The 21,495-nt window shown below is 53.7% G+C and overlaps 1 protein-coding gene, 1 long non-coding RNA gene and 1 pseudogene across 4 annotated transcripts in view; 1 reads left to right on the forward strand and 2 right to left on the reverse strand.

The window, feature by feature from the left end:
- Positions 1-10,075: 10,075 nt before the first annotated feature.
- On the reverse strand, positions 10,076-20,732 carry LOC149853805 (uncharacterized). The gene is made up of 4 exons (XR_016439010.1): positions 20,674-20,732; positions 19,904-20,025; positions 17,384-19,647; positions 10,076-12,271 (listed from the first exon to the last, which is right to left on the reverse strand). It is a non-coding gene; the product is annotated as an uncharacterized LOC149853805 (long non-coding RNA).
- LOC149853806 (U2 spliceosomal RNA) lies at positions 20,226-20,384 on the reverse strand (annotated as a pseudogene).
- A 167-nt stretch (positions 20,733-20,899) lies between the features above and the next one.
- The window catches only part of ATP2B4 (ATPase plasma membrane Ca2+ transporting 4), a 93,239-nt gene continuing 92,643 nt past the window's right edge, over positions 20,900-21,495 (forward strand). For 2 of the 3 annotated variants that reach the window (XM_090026278.1, XM_090026281.1), the window contains exon 1: positions 20,900-21,271. The gene's annotated coding sequence lies outside the window, so the exon portion shown is untranslated. The remainder of the gene's footprint in view (positions 21,272-21,495) is intronic. The other variant, XM_090026280.1, reaches the window with a different exon arrangement.

A 21,495-nucleotide genomic window follows, 5' to 3' on the forward strand; every position in this document is an offset into this window, starting at 1 on the left:
CCCATGAGCACACCTGAGTGCCATCTCACTGGTCACCCTCCACTCCCCACATACAATCCTATTCCACACATGACCCCACCATACACACACACACACACACACACACACACACAACTGTGGGCTTCCACAAACACACACACACATAGGACAACTTTGTCAGCCCCTATGTAGTCCTCACACAAAATCCTGTTCTACATATAAACCCCTCAGCTAACTACACACACACACACACACACACACACCCCCCCCACCAGCTGTTACACATGCCTGGCACAGGGCCCCACTACCCAAGCAATCGCACCAAACACATAACCTTGCCAACACCACATGCACGGTGCAGTTGTTCCAGACACATGCCTGTCGTTGCTCTCCACCGGCCCAGGAACCTGCCCCTGCTTTGTGTGCACAACAAAACACACCACCACACTCCCCTCGCTACCCCTACACAATCTCCCCAGGTATCCACCGTCACCCTGCAACACAAAACCTTGGCATGTCCATGCACGTGTAAATCCCCGCAGTCCTGCTGCTTGTCTGCAGTACCCACTCACACAGAGGCATGGAGGCACAGCCAGGCACAGGGAGGCAACACTGCGCTTGCAGCCACGCGTGCGGCTGGAGAAGTAGGCAAAAGCCATCGCCCCCCAAGCCGTGGCTCCCCACTGTTTGTGGCGAGGGAAGCTCTTGAACCACGTGAGTTGATGTGATGTGCACACACATGACATACGTGCCCATACACGACCCCAGCCCCAGGTGAAGGCAGCTCACTGTGTAACCCCTGAGGAGACGGAGAGGTCAGCTGCAGCCTTTGCCTCCATCCAAGAGCTGTGGTTAAAAGCTGCCCCGTACACAGCTGCAGCATCTGCCCTGCTGCAACTAAGCACTGTTGTAGCCCCTGATGAGACTGTTCAGCAAATGCCCCTGCCTCGTTCCCCTGGGGCAACGCTGCAGGCCCCGTGTGTCTGGGAGAGTCCAGCACTTGGTTGCCTGCAGCCTGCCTGCCTTCAGTCTCCTGGCCTCACTCAGCGTGCCCCGTAGCCTTCTGCCTGTCATGCCTCATACAGTGAAGGGCTGGCATGGGTCACAGGGAGGTCTCACAAGTCACTGACTACTCTGCAGCCCAGCAGGACCCCCCGCAAGAGGGTACTGGGGCAAACTCTTCAGGGGCACAAGGCAAGGTCCCCCCCGTGGTGGAGCAACAAGGATCCACCATCATCACTGACTGTGGCAGCAGTGTGGGGAAAGGGGACAGAAAATCATTTGTGGTCACTTTAAATTAAGGGCACATTTCTATGTAGGTTATAAAATGTTGACAAAGGCCAGGCAGGCATTTGAAGGAAAGGTTAATTGATTGTTACACATTGGCTCCGAATCCAAAAGGCCAAGAAGTTGCCCAGCCAGCCACCTAAATAGTATTCTGGAGCAGTAGTCTGCTCCATCCATTAGAGCATGTGCCGTGCTTCCCTTCCACACTTCCCTCCACCCCAAAAGTGGCTTCATTTTAGTATTACACACATACAAATGTGTGTTTATTTTTATATCTATATAGTTATATAGATATATCTATATATATCTATAGATATATCTATATAACACACACAGCAAATATTATATAGTGTATGTGTGTGTAATATATATATATCACCAGACCAAATAGCTCCAAGGGATGGCAATGGCCCAGACAGCCCCTTGAAACCTAGTTTTCCCCTCATTCCCTCCAGAGCTCAGTATCACAACAGCCTCAACACAAGGAAGCTCAGCAGGGAGATGAGAGCTCCTTTCCAGCCCTACTTTCCTATGACCTGTGATGCCCCGCACAGACCATGGAGGCTGATCTCCCCCTTCAGCTGTAGGCTGAATGGCGTGACTGTTCCAGGGATGAAGCGGGGCAGGTGGTCTCTGGCTGCAGAGCTCCCAATCCAGCTCTCATTTCACACCTTAATCATGCTGAATATCTCTCCTGATCTCCTGGCCCATCCCGATGGCAGGCACCTAATGCCCTGCGTGCAGACGCCTCATCTGATTTCCATGTCCCCGCCAGCACACAGCAGACGGTCACAGCTCCAATCAGCCCCATCCCTGGCACGGCTGCTCCTTTCTGCAGTGATTTGCAGACTCGGCGAGGTTCATCTCTTCTCGTCACGACTCATTTCTTCTTCACTCAAGCTTTAATTTTTAAAAAGGCATGCTCAGGCGCCGAGGCACTGATACCTGCCGCGGTTGCTGACAGGTGCCTTTGTGTTTGTAAATAAAGCCTGCTGGAAACCCAGTCGGGGTGGGATGGAAAGGGCAGCACGATGGGTCAGGGCACACGCACCGCCCCCTGCTCCAGTGGCTGCTCCGCGTATGTTCGTGAAGTCTGGGTCACGTGCAGAGAGGCAAATTCCTAACAGAAATCAGGCTCAAAGGACAGTTCACCACGAGAACAGCGTGCCAGGCCCGGGCGCGCTCTCCATCACTGGGAGTCTTCATCTTCCTAATTCGCTGTGACAACGGCTGGGGGCTGGGGGCAGCGACTCTCTGGGCGAAGTCCTGTAGCCTGTGCTGTGCAGGAGGTCAGGCTGTGTGGGGTCCAAATTTTCGCTTCTGGCCTTCTAATCCATGCAGTTATGAGTCACTCCCCGATGGTATCTTCTTTCCCTGAAATCAGTGCTATCTTTGCCTAAAATAAACAGTTCAATCACTGGCAATACTTCATGACTCACAAGCCACCCTGCAGGAACTTACTAGGCTACATGTGAGAGACCCTCTGACAACCAGCGAGCGCTTGTGACCAGACATCCCAGAATCACAAGCCCATCCGCACAAGCCAGGGCAGGGGGGTGACTTGGTCCAGCCTAGGATCCCCACAGCGACCAGCCAGTGCAGCAGGCCCTCCCAGGAGTGCTGTAGTAGGAGACCCATGTTTGCAGTCCAGACATGGGGCCAAAGCAATTTTCCTTCTCATAAAATCTGTGGGAAGGAGCTGATCTCCTGAGGCTGCCCCATACAACCTCATGAAGTCCTGCAGCCTGTTCCCTGCTCCCAGTGCCAGCCTTCATCTATTTTGCACCAATCCTTTTCCAGCTGTGTACACATTTGCCTCAGTGGGCAAAGCCAGATGGCCCACTCATGAGATGCTTTTTGTGTGCCCTGGGGATGAGAGGGGGCAGCTGGAACTCCTGGCCCTATGGGACAAGGGGAGGGACAGCATCTCTCCCCCTCTTTGCAGGCACAGAGTGCCTGGCCAGATGTGGATGGGACACAGTAGATAAGCTCTGGGTACTCATTAAAAAAATGCTTGGGCTGTTTCACCCAACCTCTTCTTGCTTCTCTAGGTGCCCCGCTCTGGGGTGGGGAGGCATGCCCTCTTACACTACCATTCATAACACTCCTTGGATTGAATGTGACATGGTGATCGTCTTCTACGGGCGGTGGTTTTAATTATAGCACTTCTTTGCACAGGATGTTGGGTATCCTACCCAGCCTTTTAATTGCCTTCTGCCGTTGTTTTGAATGGCAGTGCTTCTTGGCATGGGAAGTGGCCCGCTGGACCATAACGTACTGCAGTCTCCATAGGAATCGGGGTTGGCTTGCCTTTGAAGACCTGAAGATGAGCATGGAACTCATGAATTAAAGAGGTTGAGGGGGTTAAAACCTTCTGGCATCTAAATCTGAGGCTGGCAATGCATGTTTAATGGAAAGCATTATGAGGCAGTGGAAGGACTGCTTCTAGCTGTCCTGGTTGCTTTGCTGATATGGAAATCTGGGCAAGAAACCCCAAGTTACCCAACAGAAAGCCTTGCTCTTTGCTTATGGACATACAGTGCTCATCACTAGTACTGCAGGGGTCTCAGGCACCAAAGCATTTAGGTCAGCTTGGACTCACGTGTCCTAAGGGTTCGTGACTGCACCATGAGGAGGTGGGTGTTGGGTACAGGGAAGATGAACAGAAAAGACCTTGTTTGGAGCAAAAATCAACACAGGGTGGTCCCTGCTCCACTTTGCTGGACTCCCCACTCCTGCCTGTGTGGCCTTAGGCCTGGTATTGCCTGACGACAATGATCTATCTTTAAATTGCACTGGGCAATAAAGCAGATGGTGGGGAGGGAAGCAAAGTGCTAATGAAGCTACAGCCCAAGGAGCCTGTGGATGGAGGAGAGTGTCTCTCTGAGCGCACAGAGCCATGCTGCACCACCCCCAGCACAGGGCGGCCTCCAAGGGGCAGATGGAGGCGAAAGGACCATTGCCGTGCATGCTGCACAGAGAGCAGGTGTGCAGTGCTGGGGCCATCCGGAGAGGCAGGACATTTCAAGGACTCTGCTCGCTTTCTTTGCCAGCTTCATTATTTCTGCCGCTCCCATAATTGCTTATCATGGGATATTTAACCTGGAGCCTGGGACCCATCTTTGCTGGAGAGATGAAGTTTGCAGATGGAGCGTTATGGTTATCACCAATGGAGCCACCCCTGGCGTGGAGACTGCAGATGGGGGCAGGCTGTCTGGTGGCATCCATAGCATGAGGCTCTCTGCACCCCCTCTCCCAGACGATGGCTCTGTTGAACCCCTGGCTGTACTGAGCCACAGTGGGCACTGACTGAACACTGCATCCTCCCTCCTTCCCCCCTGCCTTCCCTGGCACAGGTGTACTGGATGCTTTAAGCCAGCACCTAGTAGGGCAGAAGGGTCCAGTCCTGATTGTGGCCTCAAGAGATTTGGGCCAACGACCCATTTGAAGAGGAGCAGGAAGCTGGAGAGAATTCACAGACCAGACCTCAGGGAGAGATTTCAATGGGGTCTGACCCAGGCCCTTTGCAAACACTGGCTGTAGCACATTTTGTCTGTAAAAATGTATGTCTTTATATATCTATATAAAGATTAGTTGTTTTTTTTAATATATATATATATATATATACACACACACACACATAAGCGCGCGCACGCACGCGCACACACACAACTTCTAATCACTGTTCATTCCCTCCTTAACCACCCTCTTGGGTCAAGCCTAGACAGTGAAGTTGCGCAGTGCACTCAGCAACTCTCATTAGTGAAGGAGTCTCTGTCTATCCATCCAGATGAGGTGAGTGTACCTACCTGGCAAATCACTTAGTAGCATAGATCACTGCACCTTCCCTGCCCGGCACCCAGCAGGATTGCTCAGACGGCCTCTCCCATGCTAGCTACAGACACGTCAGGTGTGTGAGTACAACCGTCCCCACCCGCCCGGGGCAGCTCTGAAAGGATGCAAGGCAGCTAATCTAAGCTAATCTAAGGCAAGGGGATAGCCCTCAGGGGTGAAAGCATGCAAGGAGTTCTGTTCCTGCTTGCCTGTGTTTCGACAGTGCTGCTGTGTGTTTGTGCAGCGCCCGCAGGGGTTAACAGCTGGCGTTTGCTCTGCTTGTTGGCTTTCCTGAGTTCTGTGTTGTGCGGCGTCAATGCCCACGTTGCGATCATCCCACAGTGAAATGCTCTGGGATTTGGAAGGTGCAGCGTCTCCCTGATGGGGATTCCAGCCTTCTCCTACCAGCTGCTGGCCAAGGTGAACAAGGGACAGTTTGTCCTTTGCTGTCGGCTCCTGCAAAAAGAGCGAGCTGGGTCTGGATGGAGATTAATTCTTTAATGATCCAGAGGGGAAATCGCTAGCAGCTTAGCAGGCAAACACCAAGTGCTCTGCAAACAGGACTCATGAAGCCATTCAGCAGCTCTCTCTGTGTAGGCAGGTGCTGCTAGGTAGATAGACTGGCAGGAAGTGGAGGGGCAGGAGGAGAAAGTGCCTGGCACGAAGCTGTAGAGATTGTCCACGACTGGCGTTCCCACTTTGCAGCCCCACAACTGCAGAGGAGAGGAACAGGGTAGCCCAGAGAAGAGGGAACTGGCCTTGGTTCTAGCTGATATAGTCCTAGTCCTAGACCCACTGTGTGACTTCAGACAGCTGCTCCGTGCCTCATTTTCCCCATCTCTGCAGTGGAGGCAAGATGCCTGGCCTGTCTGTGTCACGTGTCCTGCAATGGATGGTAACAGCAGACCATAAGGAGCCTGTTTTCCTTCTGCATGTTCTGGCTGTACCAACCAACCCCATCAGCATAACAGCAAAGCAAACTCCCCTGAGGGGCAGGGCACAGACAGCTCAGACCCTCCAGAAAGCTCTGGGGGGAGTAACTTCGGGGTTTATAGTCAACCAAGGATTTCTGCAAAATGAGCCCGTTCTGTCAGCTTTTAGCTGCACCATCATAGCCTCCCTGGCTTTGCCATGGTTGGGAGTCCTCTGAAGCTCTGCTATAGGGATTGCAGACAGATCGAGTCAAAACCAGGAAGCTTTTGGGGAGGGAAGGGGGCACACAATGCTGGAGTAGGGCAGGGGCTGTATCCCAACACCCCTCATGGAGTCCAGTTAGTCTCATTCCTACACATGCACATATGTGTCATAGTAACCATCTCCTCTCCACTTCACTCCCACTAATTCCTAACAAAACAATATTAAAGTCCCTCACAATCATTGCACTTTGCACCCAGCGCTAAAGCACAGGACAGGCAGAAGACTATACAGCCCCTTGCCCCACGGACACATGGCTGACTCCATAGCAGGAAGAGGGCAGACAGCTCAACACACGGCTGTAAGCCAAGGGAACAGTTTGGCCCAGGTACCACAGCAGAGACCCTAGAAAGATGCCACAGGGTCATATCACCCCTGGAGTCCTGATTGTCAATGGGAAGAAGATCTCCAGGTAGATGGGGCATCGTGAAGCAGCGTGCTGCAATGGTGAGAGCTGGGGAGCTGGAGGGCCAGTAGGCAAGGGAGTGAGGGTGCCAGCGCTTCACCCTTGCATGGGGTCCAGTGGGTTGGAGCAGCTGAGCCTGGGGGTCAGCACTCCTGGTTCCTACGTCTGTCAGGGGAAGGCAGCGGGCAAGAGCCATGGGGAGGGAGAGGCAGGGCTCCTGTGTGCTGTACCAGCTCTGAGAGAGGCATGGGCTCCAGTGGGCCAGAGCAAGGAGAAGCATCCAGACGCCTGGCTTCTCGCCCCAACTCTGCCACGTGCTTTATGTTGCCCTCCCCCCCTTTCTATTTCTTGCCTCCAGGGCCAAGATGGAGCTAAAGGGCAGCTCTGCGGGCTGCAGCAGGGAGAGCACGGGCAGTTCCCTGCGCCCTCCCAGCGCTGCCCTGGGGCTGCCAAGGTGAGACAGTTTGAGGAGGATAATCCCATGTGGAGGAGACGGCCAGGCCTGACTGGAGGGCACATCTCCAGCTCTGCCTTCGGAGTTGCAGAGGGAAAATATTTACCACTACATTTCCAGGCAAATCGAAATGGCAGGAACAATGAGAACGTGTCAGGGAGGGACAGTTCTGCCTTGCTGGCCCGGTCTCTCACTTCCCACTAGCCCATGGACAAGGGTAACCCGGGGCTTGGGGAATCTTGGGTTTTTTGGCTCTTGACCTTGTCCCAGCCAAGGCCGGGCTTTCCAAGGGCACTGAGTCTCTGTTGCCCCCCGTATTCAAGGAGATACCGTGCTCATGGTTTTGGGCCCAGGTGGTTTTGCTGACCTGGCAGGGAGACCCCCTTCTTCTCAACCTTCAGTGACCCGGTGTAGTTGAGGGTGGGGGTCTCTCTATTGCACTGTGGGCAGGTGCCCCTGCGCAAGTCGACTATAGCCTCCCGGGCTACACAACTTGTGGTGATGGGGGACTGCTCTCGGGCTCTCTCTCTAGCTTGCTTCTTCAGCCTTTTGGCTAGGCGCAAGTGGGACAAAGGGGCATCTGAACTCCAAGGCCTCCGGAGTACATTGGGAGGATGCCTGCCATGGATTTAGGCCGCCAAGACCTCTGGGCTTGCACATAGGATGCCTGCCATGGATTTAGGAGCCCCGGGCTGAAGAGTCTGGCGGGTAGGATATCGGCTGGTGGTAGCACCACACAGACCTGAATGATTGAGCTCTGCTGTCGATAGCAGAAACTGATTTGGGAACTGATTTGGCCCCAGACATGAAATTAAAAAAAAAAAAAAGCTGCAAACGAGGTTCTGGGTGTTGAGCTGATGTGCAAAGCAGGCCCCGGTGTCTCAGACTGGTCAGTCTGCAACTTTTTGTTGGCTGTTGGCCCCTGGCTGCACCTCTGGGGCCGACTGCGCCTGTGGTGGAGCTCCAGGGATGCTTTCTCCACGGGAACCTGCTCGGCCTGTCTGACATCTCTCGGCCTTGAGGCGGGGAGAACGCACCTACGAGGGGCCCAGAGAGGCCTCTGGAGCCTCTGAATTCCCAAAGCTGAGCCATTCACGGGTCACCGCTGCCACAACCCATCACACCTGCTTGGGAGCTGCTCCGTGGCTACCCACTCCCTGCTGTTTTCCCGTGTGACCTCTCAACCCACGAGTCCAGCTGGTCAGGAATTTTCCAACAGAACAGGTTTTTCCTCTGAAAAAAATGCAGCCTTGGCAGGAACATGACGTTCTGGGGAAACGCAGACCAAATCCTGGTGACACACAGGCTGGCTGTTGGCTGCTGGCCAGTGGGGCACTGGGGCCATATAGGGCTCTACAGACTGATGCTAGAGGAGGTCTATAGAGTCTGGGAGTGCTAAGACCCCGCACTCGAGGTGGGGCTTTCCATCCTTCCAGGCTCCCTGCTACAATGCAGGAGCTTGAAAGCCCCGGCTCCTAAATCCTGAGGCTCCCAGCTCAGCTCCTGGCCTGCCCAGGTTCTTATAGGCTGAAGTGGGATTTAGTAACAGTTTTCCCCTACATGCCAGGTTGTTATACAGAGGATCATTTTGTCTGCTCACCATGGGCAGGACAAAAGCGGATGGTCTTAAATTGGAGGCTTTCCAGTGGCTAAGCACTGAACTAGATTACCCAGAGAGGTGGCAGAATGGCCATCGCCACATTGGAGACAGCAGATAAACACTTGGATGAGACGGCTGACCGTTTAGACAGGGCTGATCCTGCCCTGAGCGGGGTTTGGACTAGAAGAGACCTCCTGAGGTGGGTCTAGCCTGGGTTTTTGGTGGATCTCTGATAGAGATCCTCCAGAGCCTGTGAGCATAGGCTCCAAGGCTGCATCTCCTTTTGAAAGGCTCGAAATAACCCAGATTGATTCTTTCTAATCCCATGGTGGTTATGCAATTAGACCTGTTGTTCTGAAATGGCCCGCTCCGCCCTGCTCCCAAAACGCCGATCTTCTCCTGGCCACGGGAATGCCACTGTTCGACCACCGGCAGGTGAGCAAACCTCAGCCTGGCCCCCAGGGCCGGCAGCCTCCTGTGCTACCTGCTCTGCAGAGGACCAGGTGAGAGGGCAAGTGCCAGAGCAAGTTTGACCACAGCTCTCAGGGAGGCAGCATCCTGTTCCTGCCAGCAACCAGGGCCAGTGGCTGCAGGGGAAGCCTGCAGCTAGGAGATAACACGCTCAGAGACAGAGATTTACATTGCTCATTTTTTCTAGTACTTGGACACCAGGCCCGTCATGCCTGGCTCTGGATAGACCTAGGGCAATGGAAAGCAGTTGCAATCTAACAAGCCAGCACCAGAGGTCGGTGGGGAAAACTGCTTGAGGCGTCTCACAGTGGAAGTTCAAGCCTTGTGGCAAAGGTTGACGGTTATTCAGCTGAGCTGTGGATGGGTCATATTAGGGCCAGGAAGTAAAAGCGGCCACAAGTACTTACTACATCACCCCCCCCGTGTGCTGCTGACTGTAGAAACCAGCGTGCCTTCACCTTCTGAGGGAAAACAGGCCCGAAGGATGAATGGGGCTTCCCCAAGGTCACCCAGCAGTGGAAGAGCTGGGAATGCCACCTGGGCTCCTGGCTCCCAAAGCATGCTTTAACCAGCGGACATCCTTGCTTTTTTGCCCTGAGAAAGGAATATGTACCCTGGCTCTTCCAGCACTTGCTGGGAAGCCCCTGCCCTTTGAGAGGTCACTTTGAACAGGATGGATGACAGACTAAGAACCGTTTTGACCTTCTCTGCCATGTCCGTAGATGTTTATCAAGAAACATGGGTCCAGCATTTGCAAAATGACATTCCCCACCCCTGCCTAACCCCACCACAATTGCACTCAAGTCTCCCCCTCTCTTCTCAGAGATAAAACGCTCGTGATTCCCACGATTCTCTCCTCTTCTCCCTCTTTTCCCCTTCATGCCTTCCATGTTGGCTCCCTTAGCTCTGAAGGCACTTCATGCTAGGAACTGTCTCATTTTAATATAACCCAGTGAGCAGAGAGGCTGTGAGGAATAATTTAGATTTTGCTCAGGGAATGTAATGCTTTTTTAATTGCAGTCAACTGCAGCTTCTTAGCAATGTATTATTGATAGTTATTATTCAAATAAAACAGTCGCTTTCTTTTTTTTCTCCTTGTGTACACGGCATGTGGCATTTATGTCTTGCTTCCCACTCGCTTTTGGAGGGTTTTTTTCTTCCTCCTTTTGTTTCAGGCATTCTCATCTTGTCTTCCCCATCTCTCCCTCTCATCCTCTCTTTCCTATTCTCGCCTTGCTTTGCAGTTTGGTTTTCTCCTGATCTCTCCAACTGCAGTAGCTTTATTCCTTCCTCCCGTCCTTCCTTCCTCATGCCATTTCAACCTCTTGCTTTCAGCTATCCTTCCTTCTTATTTTTCCCCTTCTCCCTTCTTTTCTCTCTCTACATGCCTTTCTAACTCGACCTACCACTCAATATAATAAAATATAATAAAATATAAAACATCAACAACAATGTTTAACTACCTGTTTTACTGTAGGTGATCTGGCCTTGGACCAAAACCCCACCAGCAACCAGCAACCTTCTGCATAGCTATCAGGAATCTTGCCCGCTGGCTGCCACATAGAAACAGGCCAAGAAGTGTGCTCTGTTCAGGCTGCTGAATAAGTTTTGGACACTGTGGCTGACAGACAAGGCTCAAGTTCATCCACGTCTCTTCCTGCTGGACGGTGACTGACCACCATAGAGGCGTTGCCCCACACCAGATCCTCAGCAGGTGCAAACCAGCGTATTCTGCCAGCTGAGTCTGGTCTCATGTCTCGCAGAGAAAAATCGGGCTCTTGGGAATGCCAGTGGCTCCCCTTCTGCGTAAGGAGCAGAGGCGAGCATGCCATGGCCCAGCAGCCAGGCTCATAAATTACATGTGTGCTGAGGATAGGGAACATAACGTCGTGTACAAGCGCCCATAGCTATACAGGCAGGCAGGCCAGGAAGTGAGTGCTCCCCCAGGCTTCTCCAGCTCTGCTCCTCACTTCCCCTCACGTTTCCTCTCTCTCCCTTTGTCCCCGGCACACCCTGGCCTCTGGCGGGAGCTGCAGCTGATCCATCTTCATCTAGAATCAATGGAGTGAGTCACGCCAGGGATGATGTTGGTCCATTACACTTGGTGTTTCCTCACTGGCCATGTGGCTGATCCCACCACCCACGCTGGGATATTCTTAGGCTGGAAATCCTGATCTTACAGTTTCCATCGGCTGGGAGCAGCGGTGCCAGTGGCGTTCCAGGGACGCTGGTTAATTATACTGCCGGGTGGCCTAACAGCAGCCTGGGAGCCTTAATAGAGGGTTAGGGTGGGCCTAGCATGTGGGTTAATAGTCACATCCCAGTGTCTGACTTCATGTGAAGAGATATCCAAGAGGCAGAAGAGATGAGCATCTGTTCTTAGTAATGATGCCTTTGCAGGACATAATGCTAGCCCTGAGAGGTATAATGAGGGCTCCTGCCAGTGCAGTGGCTCCACTGCTCCACCTTTCTCTGCAGGGGCAAGGAAAGATGAGGTGGGGAGGTAATCTGCTGCTGTTGTTCCTGAGCTTTGATCACTGCTTTGGGTTTCTGGCCAGGCCAGGTTTTACACGGTTGAGCCGATGGATGCAGGGTACCTTGAGGGATCCAGTTCAGAGGTGACCATCTGCCTCTCCTCTGGGCAAGCATTACTATTGTGCCAGAAGACACCTTGTCCCCTTCCTTTGCCTCCTGACCATCTCTGATGCCTGTGGGCATAGATATGGACCTGAGGTAGCTGAGCTTGGTTGCACCTTTGTCACCCTTACACTTTGTGAGAAGCTTGTGGTTGCACGTTTTGGGCTTGTTCTCAGAGGGTAATTTGAGGCTGTGCTGTGTGTGAGGGGCTAGAGGAGACTCTTTGGATAAATGGTTGCTTCTGGGGGCCCTGCCAGTCCAAGGTACCTATAGAACAAGCCCACGTGAACAGTGGGAACTGCCTGCCGCGGACTCAGTCCTTCTTCTGACCTCAGGACCAATCTCTGCAGCTGTTGTTCTAGCTTTATGTCCTGGAGGATTCAACTCTTTCCTCTTCTCTCTGGCTGACCTAAGGAACAGCAGCAGCAGGAAGAGGAGGAGAGAAAGGATAATGCAGTGGTTAATCATCCTTGAAGGACATAGGATTAATCGCACCAGATGGGGCCAATGGCCCATCAAGTCACCTGTGCTGATGAGTTTTGGCCTGGATACTTGGCTACACACTGGAGCTGCAAGCCTGCAGTCCTCTTTAGGATATGGCATTGTGGGGGCTCTCTAACTCCTTGGGTTAAGGCTTCTGGCTCTAGAGGATGGGCTCAGACACTGACTTCCTCATCTCTGCCCCATGTGACGGTAACTCTTTCCCCAGAACTAAAGCTAACTCAAGGGCCCAGAACACCTGGACCGGTTCTCTGCTAGGAACAAGTAACTTCCTTTCTCTGCATTGCCTGTTAGACTGTAACTTCCACAGGGCTGGCAGTGATATATGCCTGGGCCCTAGATCTCACTAGGAGACCTGAAGGTGTTACTATGATACAAGTAATTCACAATAATAACAAGCTTCTCCATTCTCCACCCCTTGGTTGGGAGGCAACCTAGAGTTAAGGCAGACAAGAGAAGAGACAATATATGTTTAGAGGTACAATTAGGTCCACTCTATTCCCAGAGGAAGCCTGCCTTCCAATTTCTGACATTCATGTGTCCCATCAGAGCTCTGGCTGTGTCCAGCAAGATGGACGTGGATGGACTAGCATGGGCTAGACACCCAGCTTGGGCTAGATGGCCCATGGAGCTACCATTGCTAAGGGACACCAGCTTCTGCAGCCAATGGCAAACAGGGAGATGGTGTGGCATCACATCCAACTACCTTGAACTCCCTGGTTGAAATGACCTGGTACCATTTACGCTGAGAGGCCACCTTTGGGAGGTGGCAACCATTAAACAGGCATTGTTTAGCCTACATCACCAGCATGTGAAACAAGAAGTGCCAGAGCATCTTCCCCATGCTTAGCACCAGGGACACACGAGGAAGCTTCTCAGAGGTTCTTCTTCAACTGCTGATGGACAATGCTGACTTTTTAATGGTAACCCCTAATCAATTTAGGGTTAAGCCCGTTTTGGTTAAAACCAATGGGAAAATTTGAGGGGGATTCAGATCCATTTTCAACTGCATGACGCCAGCTGGGGAGGGGTGAGAAGGGCGGGAGGGGAGAGGTGAAAAACTACAAGAGTTAAAAAAAGAATTTAAGGGATTACTCAGTTAAGTGAATCATTTTGTCTCATAATTGCTTCATAAAGCAAAAATTTGCCCAAATCCCTTCCATCTTCTCTTCTTCTTTAATTTCCAGTCTCCCCATAATAAAGTAATGGCGTAATTAGAAATTAACAGGGCTGTTGAAGTAATTGATTGCACCGACATTCTAGCAGATTGTTGCTTAACAATGCAACAGTGGGATGTTCTGCACTTATTACAGAATCATAGAAAATTAGGGTTGAAAGAGACCTCAGGAGGTTGTCTAGTCCAACCCGCTTTCTTTTTGGGGGGGAGGAGCAATGACGTTGAACCACCACCAGTCACTTTTCTTGGGAGTCCTACCTTTGCTGTGCTGAGCTAGAGGGCTCAGACATCATGGGAGGAAAATTACTCCATCCGTCTAGGGGGACCAGAACCTGGAAAGGGGGAAATGGAAACAATGTGGGGGGGGGAATTACTTGCTGAGGGGGTGATGCAGAATAGCCTTGTTCCACCGGCCTCATCGCTCCCTGGGACTTGACCGCTGCAAAGCAGAAGCACGGGGCACTTTCCTTCAGCCTTTGTTTAAGCTCCTTGGGGAAGGGGCTATGTCCACAACAGGGATGTTGCTCTCACTGGGCCTCTGGGGGATACAGTGGTGCATGAGATGTCCTGAGTGAGGGAAAAGGGGACAGGGGAGAGGTGTACAGAGCCCTGCGCCTGCTCAGGTTCATCGCCCCTCCCTGCCCCGCGCCGCCTGCCAGCATCCCCTTGGAGCTGACCTGCTTTCCGAGGCCTGCGTGGGCGTTGTGATCTCAGGTGCTCCTTGCTCTCGTCCCCTGTGGAAAGGGCTTCTGGAGGCCGCCAGACTCTTCCATAAGCCCCCAGCATTTTAAACGCTGCAGCTCACTGCAGCACTGTGCTCCGAGGTTCTGTGTATTTGAGTGCACATAAAGTTGAATTGCTTTCTCTCTCCCTCTCCCTCTCCCTGTATTTAGCCCTGAATGGAGAGAGGTTTTACAGACACCCGGCTCTGCTTTGTACTTAAGAGTCAGTCAGTGTTTCCATTAGGAGCCCCAGGGGCACCATGCTGCTCTCTGCCGCCCTGTTGCCATTGCCTCCAGTGCGATGGCACATGGGTTATGCCCACACCGATGAGAACCAGATCTGGCCCTGGCCTTGGATGGATTTATAACTTGGCTGATTAAATTAACTCTGTGTTAAAACTTCACCTCTTGCTTCCCAGCCTGGGAGATGTTAAGAATCATTGGCAAAGCCTGGAGTTTTACAGAGGAACCTGGGGATCGCAGTGGACAATAACCTGGATATGAGCCAACTGTGTGCCTTTGTTGCCAAGAAGACTAACGGCATCCTGGACTGCATTCGTAGGAGCATCGCCAGCAGACTGAGGGCGGTGATCCTTCCCCTCTATTCTGCACTGGCGAGGCCACATCTGGAGTCCTGTGTCCAGTGCTGGGCCCCCAACTACAGAAAGGATGTGGATAAATTGGAGAGAGTCCAACAGGGGGCAAAAAAAATGGTTCAGGGGCTGAGGGGCATGACTTCTGATGGACCTGGGCTTATTTAGTCTAGAGAAAACCGAGCGGGGATTGAGTAGCAGCCGTCAGCTCCCTGCAGGGCAGCTGCAAAGAGGACGGAGCTGGACCGTTCTCAGTGGGGGCAGATGACAGAGCAAGGAGCGATGGGCTCAAGCTGCAGCAAGGGAAGTTTAGGTTGGATATCAGGAAGAACTTTTTCACAAGGAAGGTAGTAAAACACTGGAAATAAAGCACTGGAAACCTCCTTGGAGATTTTTAGGACCAGGCTAGACAAAGCCTTGGCTGGGATGACGCAGTTGGCGCTGGTCCTGCTTGGAGCAGGGGGTTGGACTAGATGTGACCTCCTGAGGTCCCTTCCAACCCGCATGGTCTGTGATTCTATGAACCCAGTGGGCCCAAGACTCGTCTGTTTTAAGCCAGTTGCTTTTTCTCTTATCTCTCTGGACCTTTCTTTTAGACTAGAGACTGCTCAGGGCAGGGCTGGTTTGCCATTCTGCCTGGAAGCCACCTGCCATAGAGGGGCTGTGATCTTGGGCACAGCCTTTGGGCTGATTAGAATATCATCATTATTGTTATTTTATTCCTAATGAGAATGATCATAGCAATAATACGGTGATGGTGGTGATTCCCCTGATGTGTTGAGGCTCCGGGTGAAAACCGACCACACACTCACTAACAGTTATGTAACTATGTTCTCACTGGGCATTTTTCCACTCACTGCCTTTGTTCTGGACCTTCATCTTCCTCTGAACAGGCTGATGCTGGTTGCTGTTGAAGATGGGCTGCTAGCTCAGACAGGCTCTTTGTCTGATCCAGTCTGGTAATCCCTGCGCTCCTTTCAAGCTCACTGGGAGTTTTCAAAGCTGGCAAATCCGGTGTTGGACGGTCTCTTTAGATGAAGGTTTCAGGTGTATCCTTCCCTGATACTATCAGACCAGCAGGGCAGATCACTGAGTGCAAAGTGTCTGCAGCAACCTGGCACACAGGGCATCCCCAAAGGCATGACATCTGCAGTGGCAAGGCAGACCACTGCTATGCCGTTGACACCCTGCTCTCCTGGGCTCCAGCAGGACCTGCTTTTCCACTGCCCTGCTCCTCTGAGCAGTGCAAAACGCTAGCAGGTCTGCATAGGAGCATCTGCACTGCCTGCGTGCAACACGATGCCAGGCAGGATCAGGCCCCCTGAGTGTCCTTCCAGAGGCAGCTCCCCAAGGGTGACCTCTCCCAGCAGCATCCTGGGCTGTAACCTCCTGCCCCTGCTGCAGCCACAGACCTGGGCGGCACTCTTGACCCATGTGCCCAGAACCACTGCTCATTCTCAGCCGGACAAAAGGGAACGTATAAACCTCCAGCTGTCATCCAACACTAATGAAGCAGCCAGAGAGTGCAGGAGCAGCCTGTTGGGGCCTGCCAGCAGCATCCCAGCACCCCCCTTGGAGCTGGCCCGTGCGCGCTTGCCAAGATCCCAATTAGAAGCAGCCCGGAGCCCCTGCCAGCAGCGCTGCTCAGAGGCCAGAGCCTGGACTGATCTTGGGAGGTCCCTGTCTCCATCCAGCACAGGACTGGCCTCAAGGGAGACAAGGGCACCCTCTGGCTAACCCAAGGCCCGGCCCCATCCCACTCCCACCTTTTCCCAGTCTTCCCCTCACCCTGCCAGCAGCACATTAGGGTCCAGTTCCTGTCAGCTAAACTCAGCAGGAACTGTGGGGCCTTAGCCCACATGCTGGCCCAGCCCGTGTGTCTAGTGACTCTCCTCCCCTCCCCACAGCTGTGGGATGGAGGGGGAAGCTCACAGGGGATGGAGCCACAATGCTAAGAAGCATCTCTTCAAGGACCTGCTGCCTTCAGCTATTCCCAATGCTCCCTCCTTCCCCCTGCACCCATTTCCAGCAGCTCCCCGCTCCATCCCCCCACCATGAAGCAGGACAAGGGGCTGGCTCTGGTGCCATGCCTGCTGCCAGCTGCTTGTATTCACAGGGCAGGTGGAAAGCAGCAAGCCGGTGCCGCACCCCATGAAGGGGCAGCTGGGCTGGGGGCTGCAGTACATGTGGCAAGAGATGCGTGAACCTCCCACATGGAGGAGGCCGGACCCCCCAAGGCGGGCAGGGCCAATGGAACAGAAATGATTCCACGAGCTTCGTGACATGAGCCCTCGGCCACCCGTGGAAGGGAAAGCATTCTCCTTAGGATGGGGAAACTGAGGCTCATATCAGAGCAGCTTCAGGGTACAGGGCACCAAAGGAAGGCAAGGGCCTATATGGTGTCTTTTTCCCTGCTTTGCCTGTGTCCTGGGTGTCACAGTGGAGGAGTTCATAATCAGGCACCATGCTGCTGCTGTCTGGTCTATTTAACTCTAGGAGGACTCAACAGCAAGGAGCATCCTACTTACTCCGAGCGTGCACATGTACTGCTCACTCTTGTGCTAGGCGGGATTCTGGGTCTTCCCAGGCCCTGTTCTTCTACCCTGAGGAACGGAAGCAGCTTCTGAGTGTTGATGGCGTGTCCTGGTGCGATGGAAACCCAAACACCAGGAGGTACCTGGTCAGCTGGGATGAGAGGTGCCTTTCTAAGCAGATTTGGGTTCCTTCAGACTGACCTGGCTTTGCCCAATGACAGCTCATGTCAAAGGGGGCTACAGCTGCTCAGCACTTCTGAAAACCTCTGGATTCACTTTAGCTCCGCTATAGGCCCAGAGGGTGAGACTCTCCAAATTCAGAAAATCTTTCTAGAAAAGCTGCTGCACTTGGGCAGTGCCCAACAGCTATTTCACATCCCAAACAATCCTGATTACAAATGGCTTCTGCCTCCCAGGCCACCACGTGTGGGTTTGGGGTTTTTTTGTTTGTTTGTTTTTTGAAGTCACAGCTCGAACATCCAGGAAATTGCTGAAAAAGTCACTGTTTTTTCTGTGGGACCTTTGGGTGGGTGAGACTAGACTGTGTTCTTGGAAGCCTCACAGGGAAGATCCAATCCTGCAGCATCTTGCACACACGTGAGTGGCTGCGCTCAAGGCAGCCTGAAAAGTCGCAAGGAATAGAGGATTGCATACAGTTCTTAAGCACGTCAGCCTGGGCCCCACACTGTGTGGGCAGCAGCAGTAGGCTGTTACCTCCAGGTGAGAGTAGCCACTGGAGGAAGATGCAATGCAAACGTTCTTCATGGGTTGCATTTACGGGATGAAAATATTGGAAACTGGAAAATGGAAATATTGGAAGTTGCCTTAGACCCAGAGTCATTCCTCTGCGATGATTCAATCTCAGGAGAGACTGATCCTGTCTTGACACACAATAGCACAAAAGCAGCACTTTTCTGGGAAGTGCCTGGTGGGAAACCAGGGTTTATCTCCAAGTTCCTAAAACCTGGGTTCTTCTCCGGCACAGACCGTCTGCATGACCTGAGGTGAGATCTCTGCGGCTTGTCTGTACCACATCCCCATGGTGCCTGGGGAAGCGTGATCCACAGCACGCTCTGCGAGCACCCTTGCTACTGGGTTTCTGGGTCTGGGGTGTGCCAGAAGGGGTAGGATGGCAGGCTGTTCCCGGGAGCATCCTCTGCCATGCTGGGAAGGTGGTATAGATGCATCCTCAAGCTCAGTGTGCTTCAGTCAATAATAGCATTTCCCTACAGCGCGGAGATGCTGTGAAGATAAATACGCTGAAGACTGAGAGTGCTGAGACACTATATGGTAATAAAAAAAAATAGAGGGAGAGTGCCAGTGGCAGCTTTGACTGGGAAGTCACCGTCTGTTCAGAGCTAGAAAACAAGTAGCTCCTGATTTGGCACTCGACTTGAAGGTAATCCATCCTTAGAGAATCAGCAGGGAGGAAGGACTTTGCCCCTGAAAAAGGAGATCCACCTTTCAAAATACTCAGTTCAAGCATGAAAACAATGCACCTTTAAACCAGGTGCCAGGGGTATGGGGAGAATTTCCCTTGTTAAAGACACCGCAACCGGGTGGATTGAAACCACCGCATTAAGACCCTGACTCTGTAAAGGGCTTGTGCTTAGGAACAGCCTTATTTGTACACTGCAAGAGCAAACTCCTTGCAACTTTTGGGGTGTGTAAAGTTGCTGGTGGAGAAGTGTTCACAGGCTCTGGCCTTGGATTTTGAAAAACAAATGCTACCCCAACGAGTCGGGGCTTGTCTACACACACTTTAAATCAGAAATTGCTGAACCCAACAACAGCCAGGTTGGTGGTAGAGAACGGGGGTGCGGGTGAGCACTGGAAGGCACTACCTAGAGAGGCTGTTGTGGGATCGCTGTTGCTGGAAGCGTTTAGGAGCCGGTTAGACAAACATTTGTGTGGAGGTGTAGAGAGAGCTCGTCCTGTCTGGAGCAAGGGTCAGAGTACAGGTGACTTCCTGAAAGCCCTTCCAGCCCCTGTCTTTACGAGCCTGTACAACTTGCACCAGTGTAACTACACTGATGTGTGTCCCTCCCCCGCTTCAGTTATCACCATGCAACACTGTGTATCGATCCAGGGCTAAGCTGGACAGAAATGTTTCCGTGATCGCTTCTTTGTTTGCGAGGAAGCCGGCGCCCCCCCCGGCTTTTTTTTTCAGTTGCCATTCTGGTTTTCTTCATGCCTCTAGCTGCTGGCAGGGCAAACTCTCTGAGGCTGGCGGCTTTTCTCAACCCACGGGTTTCGACCTAGAAGTGGGTCACAAGAATATATGAAAGGGTCACGCACAAACTTTTAAAATAGATCCTCCTTTAAATGTAAAAAATGTGGGAAACTGGGTTTTCACTTGCGGGCTGGCACAGTTCCAGCCTACAAGGGGCTGCTTGGGCCCCCCTGCCCCACACACTGCGGGGCTGAGGGTCGGGGCCAGGGCTGGGAGGCAGCAGGGTGGGAGTGAGGGGCACCGGCAGGGTTCGGGGACTGTTTTCTACTTAAACTACTTACTGGGTCAGGACTGACCATCCGTGTTTACAGATGGGTCCTGCTGCAAAAAAGGTTGCGGACCACTGCTGCAGGGCACCCTCAGAGGAAACCAAGGTGAAGCAGGTCAGCCTCCTATCAGTTGCCTGTGCAAAACAACGTGAAAAATGTGCCGTTTCAACGCCCTGTGCCCTCACAAGGGCTCCTAAACCCCACGCAGGCCCCAACACCACTGCAAGACGGGGGCTCAGACCCTTCGGGGTCTTCTCCCCCAAATCAAACAGGCTGCTCTGCAGGTCCATGGGGATCTGCTGGGAAAAGCTTTTTTTTTTCTTTTTTTTCCTGCTTTTTTTGCACCGGTCCTGGAAGCACTGCAATACCAGGTCAATGCATGGAGGGGATGGAGCACGCTCCGGTTCCACCACCCAATACCAAAAAGAATCTGCTCAATATAGACCTCCTATGGAGGACATATCAGAGACAATTACCCTCCGGATCACGGTATCTCCCCTGCCAGGTAAGTGTGTGTCTGTGCAATGCACTCTCTCGGGCCAGTGAAGAGCAGGTTTGCCCTAGGATACTGGAAGCCCCAGGCAGGAAATGCTGGATGGGTTTCTGCCTCACCCCCTCTCCCGAGACACCGTTCTCAGATCCGGGGTGGAGGTTGGAGCCGCGTGGGTCTCAGGACACGGGCAAAGACAAGGTTGTTTGGGTAAATGGGATCTCTTTTACTGGAGATCCGCCTGACTTTTTATGCGGCCGACTGGGCGGGAAAAAGAAGAGAGCGGGCTGACCCGAGGAAGCTCGTCCGCCTGCTCTGACAGGGGTTTCTTTCCTGCTTGGGTTCGCAAAGGCGGCACGGAGCAGAAAGCGGGCGGGGGGGCGGTGTCTCCCCGCCCGGGAGCTCCCGCTCTCCCGCGGCGGCGGCGCGGGCACTGCTGCCGCCCCTTTCTCCCCCTTAAACGCAGCCGCGGCAACAGGCGAGCGCGAAGCCACCTTAAGAGAGCGCCGCCCCCCGCCCCCGGGACGGGCGAGCCCGGCCGGCGCGGGGCGCGGTTGCCATGACACGCGTTTTCTGAGCTCGCCCGGCACTGCGGCGCTCGGCGGCGGGACGGGCCGGGCCGAGGCGGGGCGGGACGGGCCGAGCACCCGGGCGGCCCCGCGCCCGCCGCAGCCGCCTCTCGCGCCTCCTCCCGGCCGCGCCATGCGGGGCGGGGCGGGCCGGGCTGCGGGCGGCGGCCGGGCGGGACCAGCTGCAGCCCGGCAGTGAAGTGCGGGAGCGGCTCCGGCGGCCCAGGACGTGAGTTCCCCCTGCTGCCCCGCCGCCTCCGGCTCGGCGCCGCGGGCCCCTCCGGCCGAGGGCGACTTGCCTGCGCTCCCTGCGGCACAGAGGTGGGGGCCTCCCCTTGCCCTTCTTCCCCTGGGGCCAAGCCGCCCCCCCGGTCGCGCCCGGGGTGCAGGGGTGTGCGGCTGCTAACGCAGGGACCTGGTTGTGTGCCCACAGCGCTGCCCACCAGCCGGGCTTCCTTCTGGGGGGGGTTGCTGCCGGGCACGAGGAGGGCCGGCCGTGCCCCTGGCCGCCTGTGGGGGGGGGCATGTGTGCCAGCCGCTCCAGG

The sequence above is a fragment of the Crocodylus siamensis genome, chromosome 13, assembly GCF_052110815.1.
Source record: "Crocodylus siamensis isolate JL-2025a chromosome 13, ASM5211081v1, whole genome shotgun sequence".
NCBI classification, from domain to species: Eukaryota; Metazoa; Chordata; order Crocodylia; family Crocodylidae; genus Crocodylus; species Crocodylus siamensis.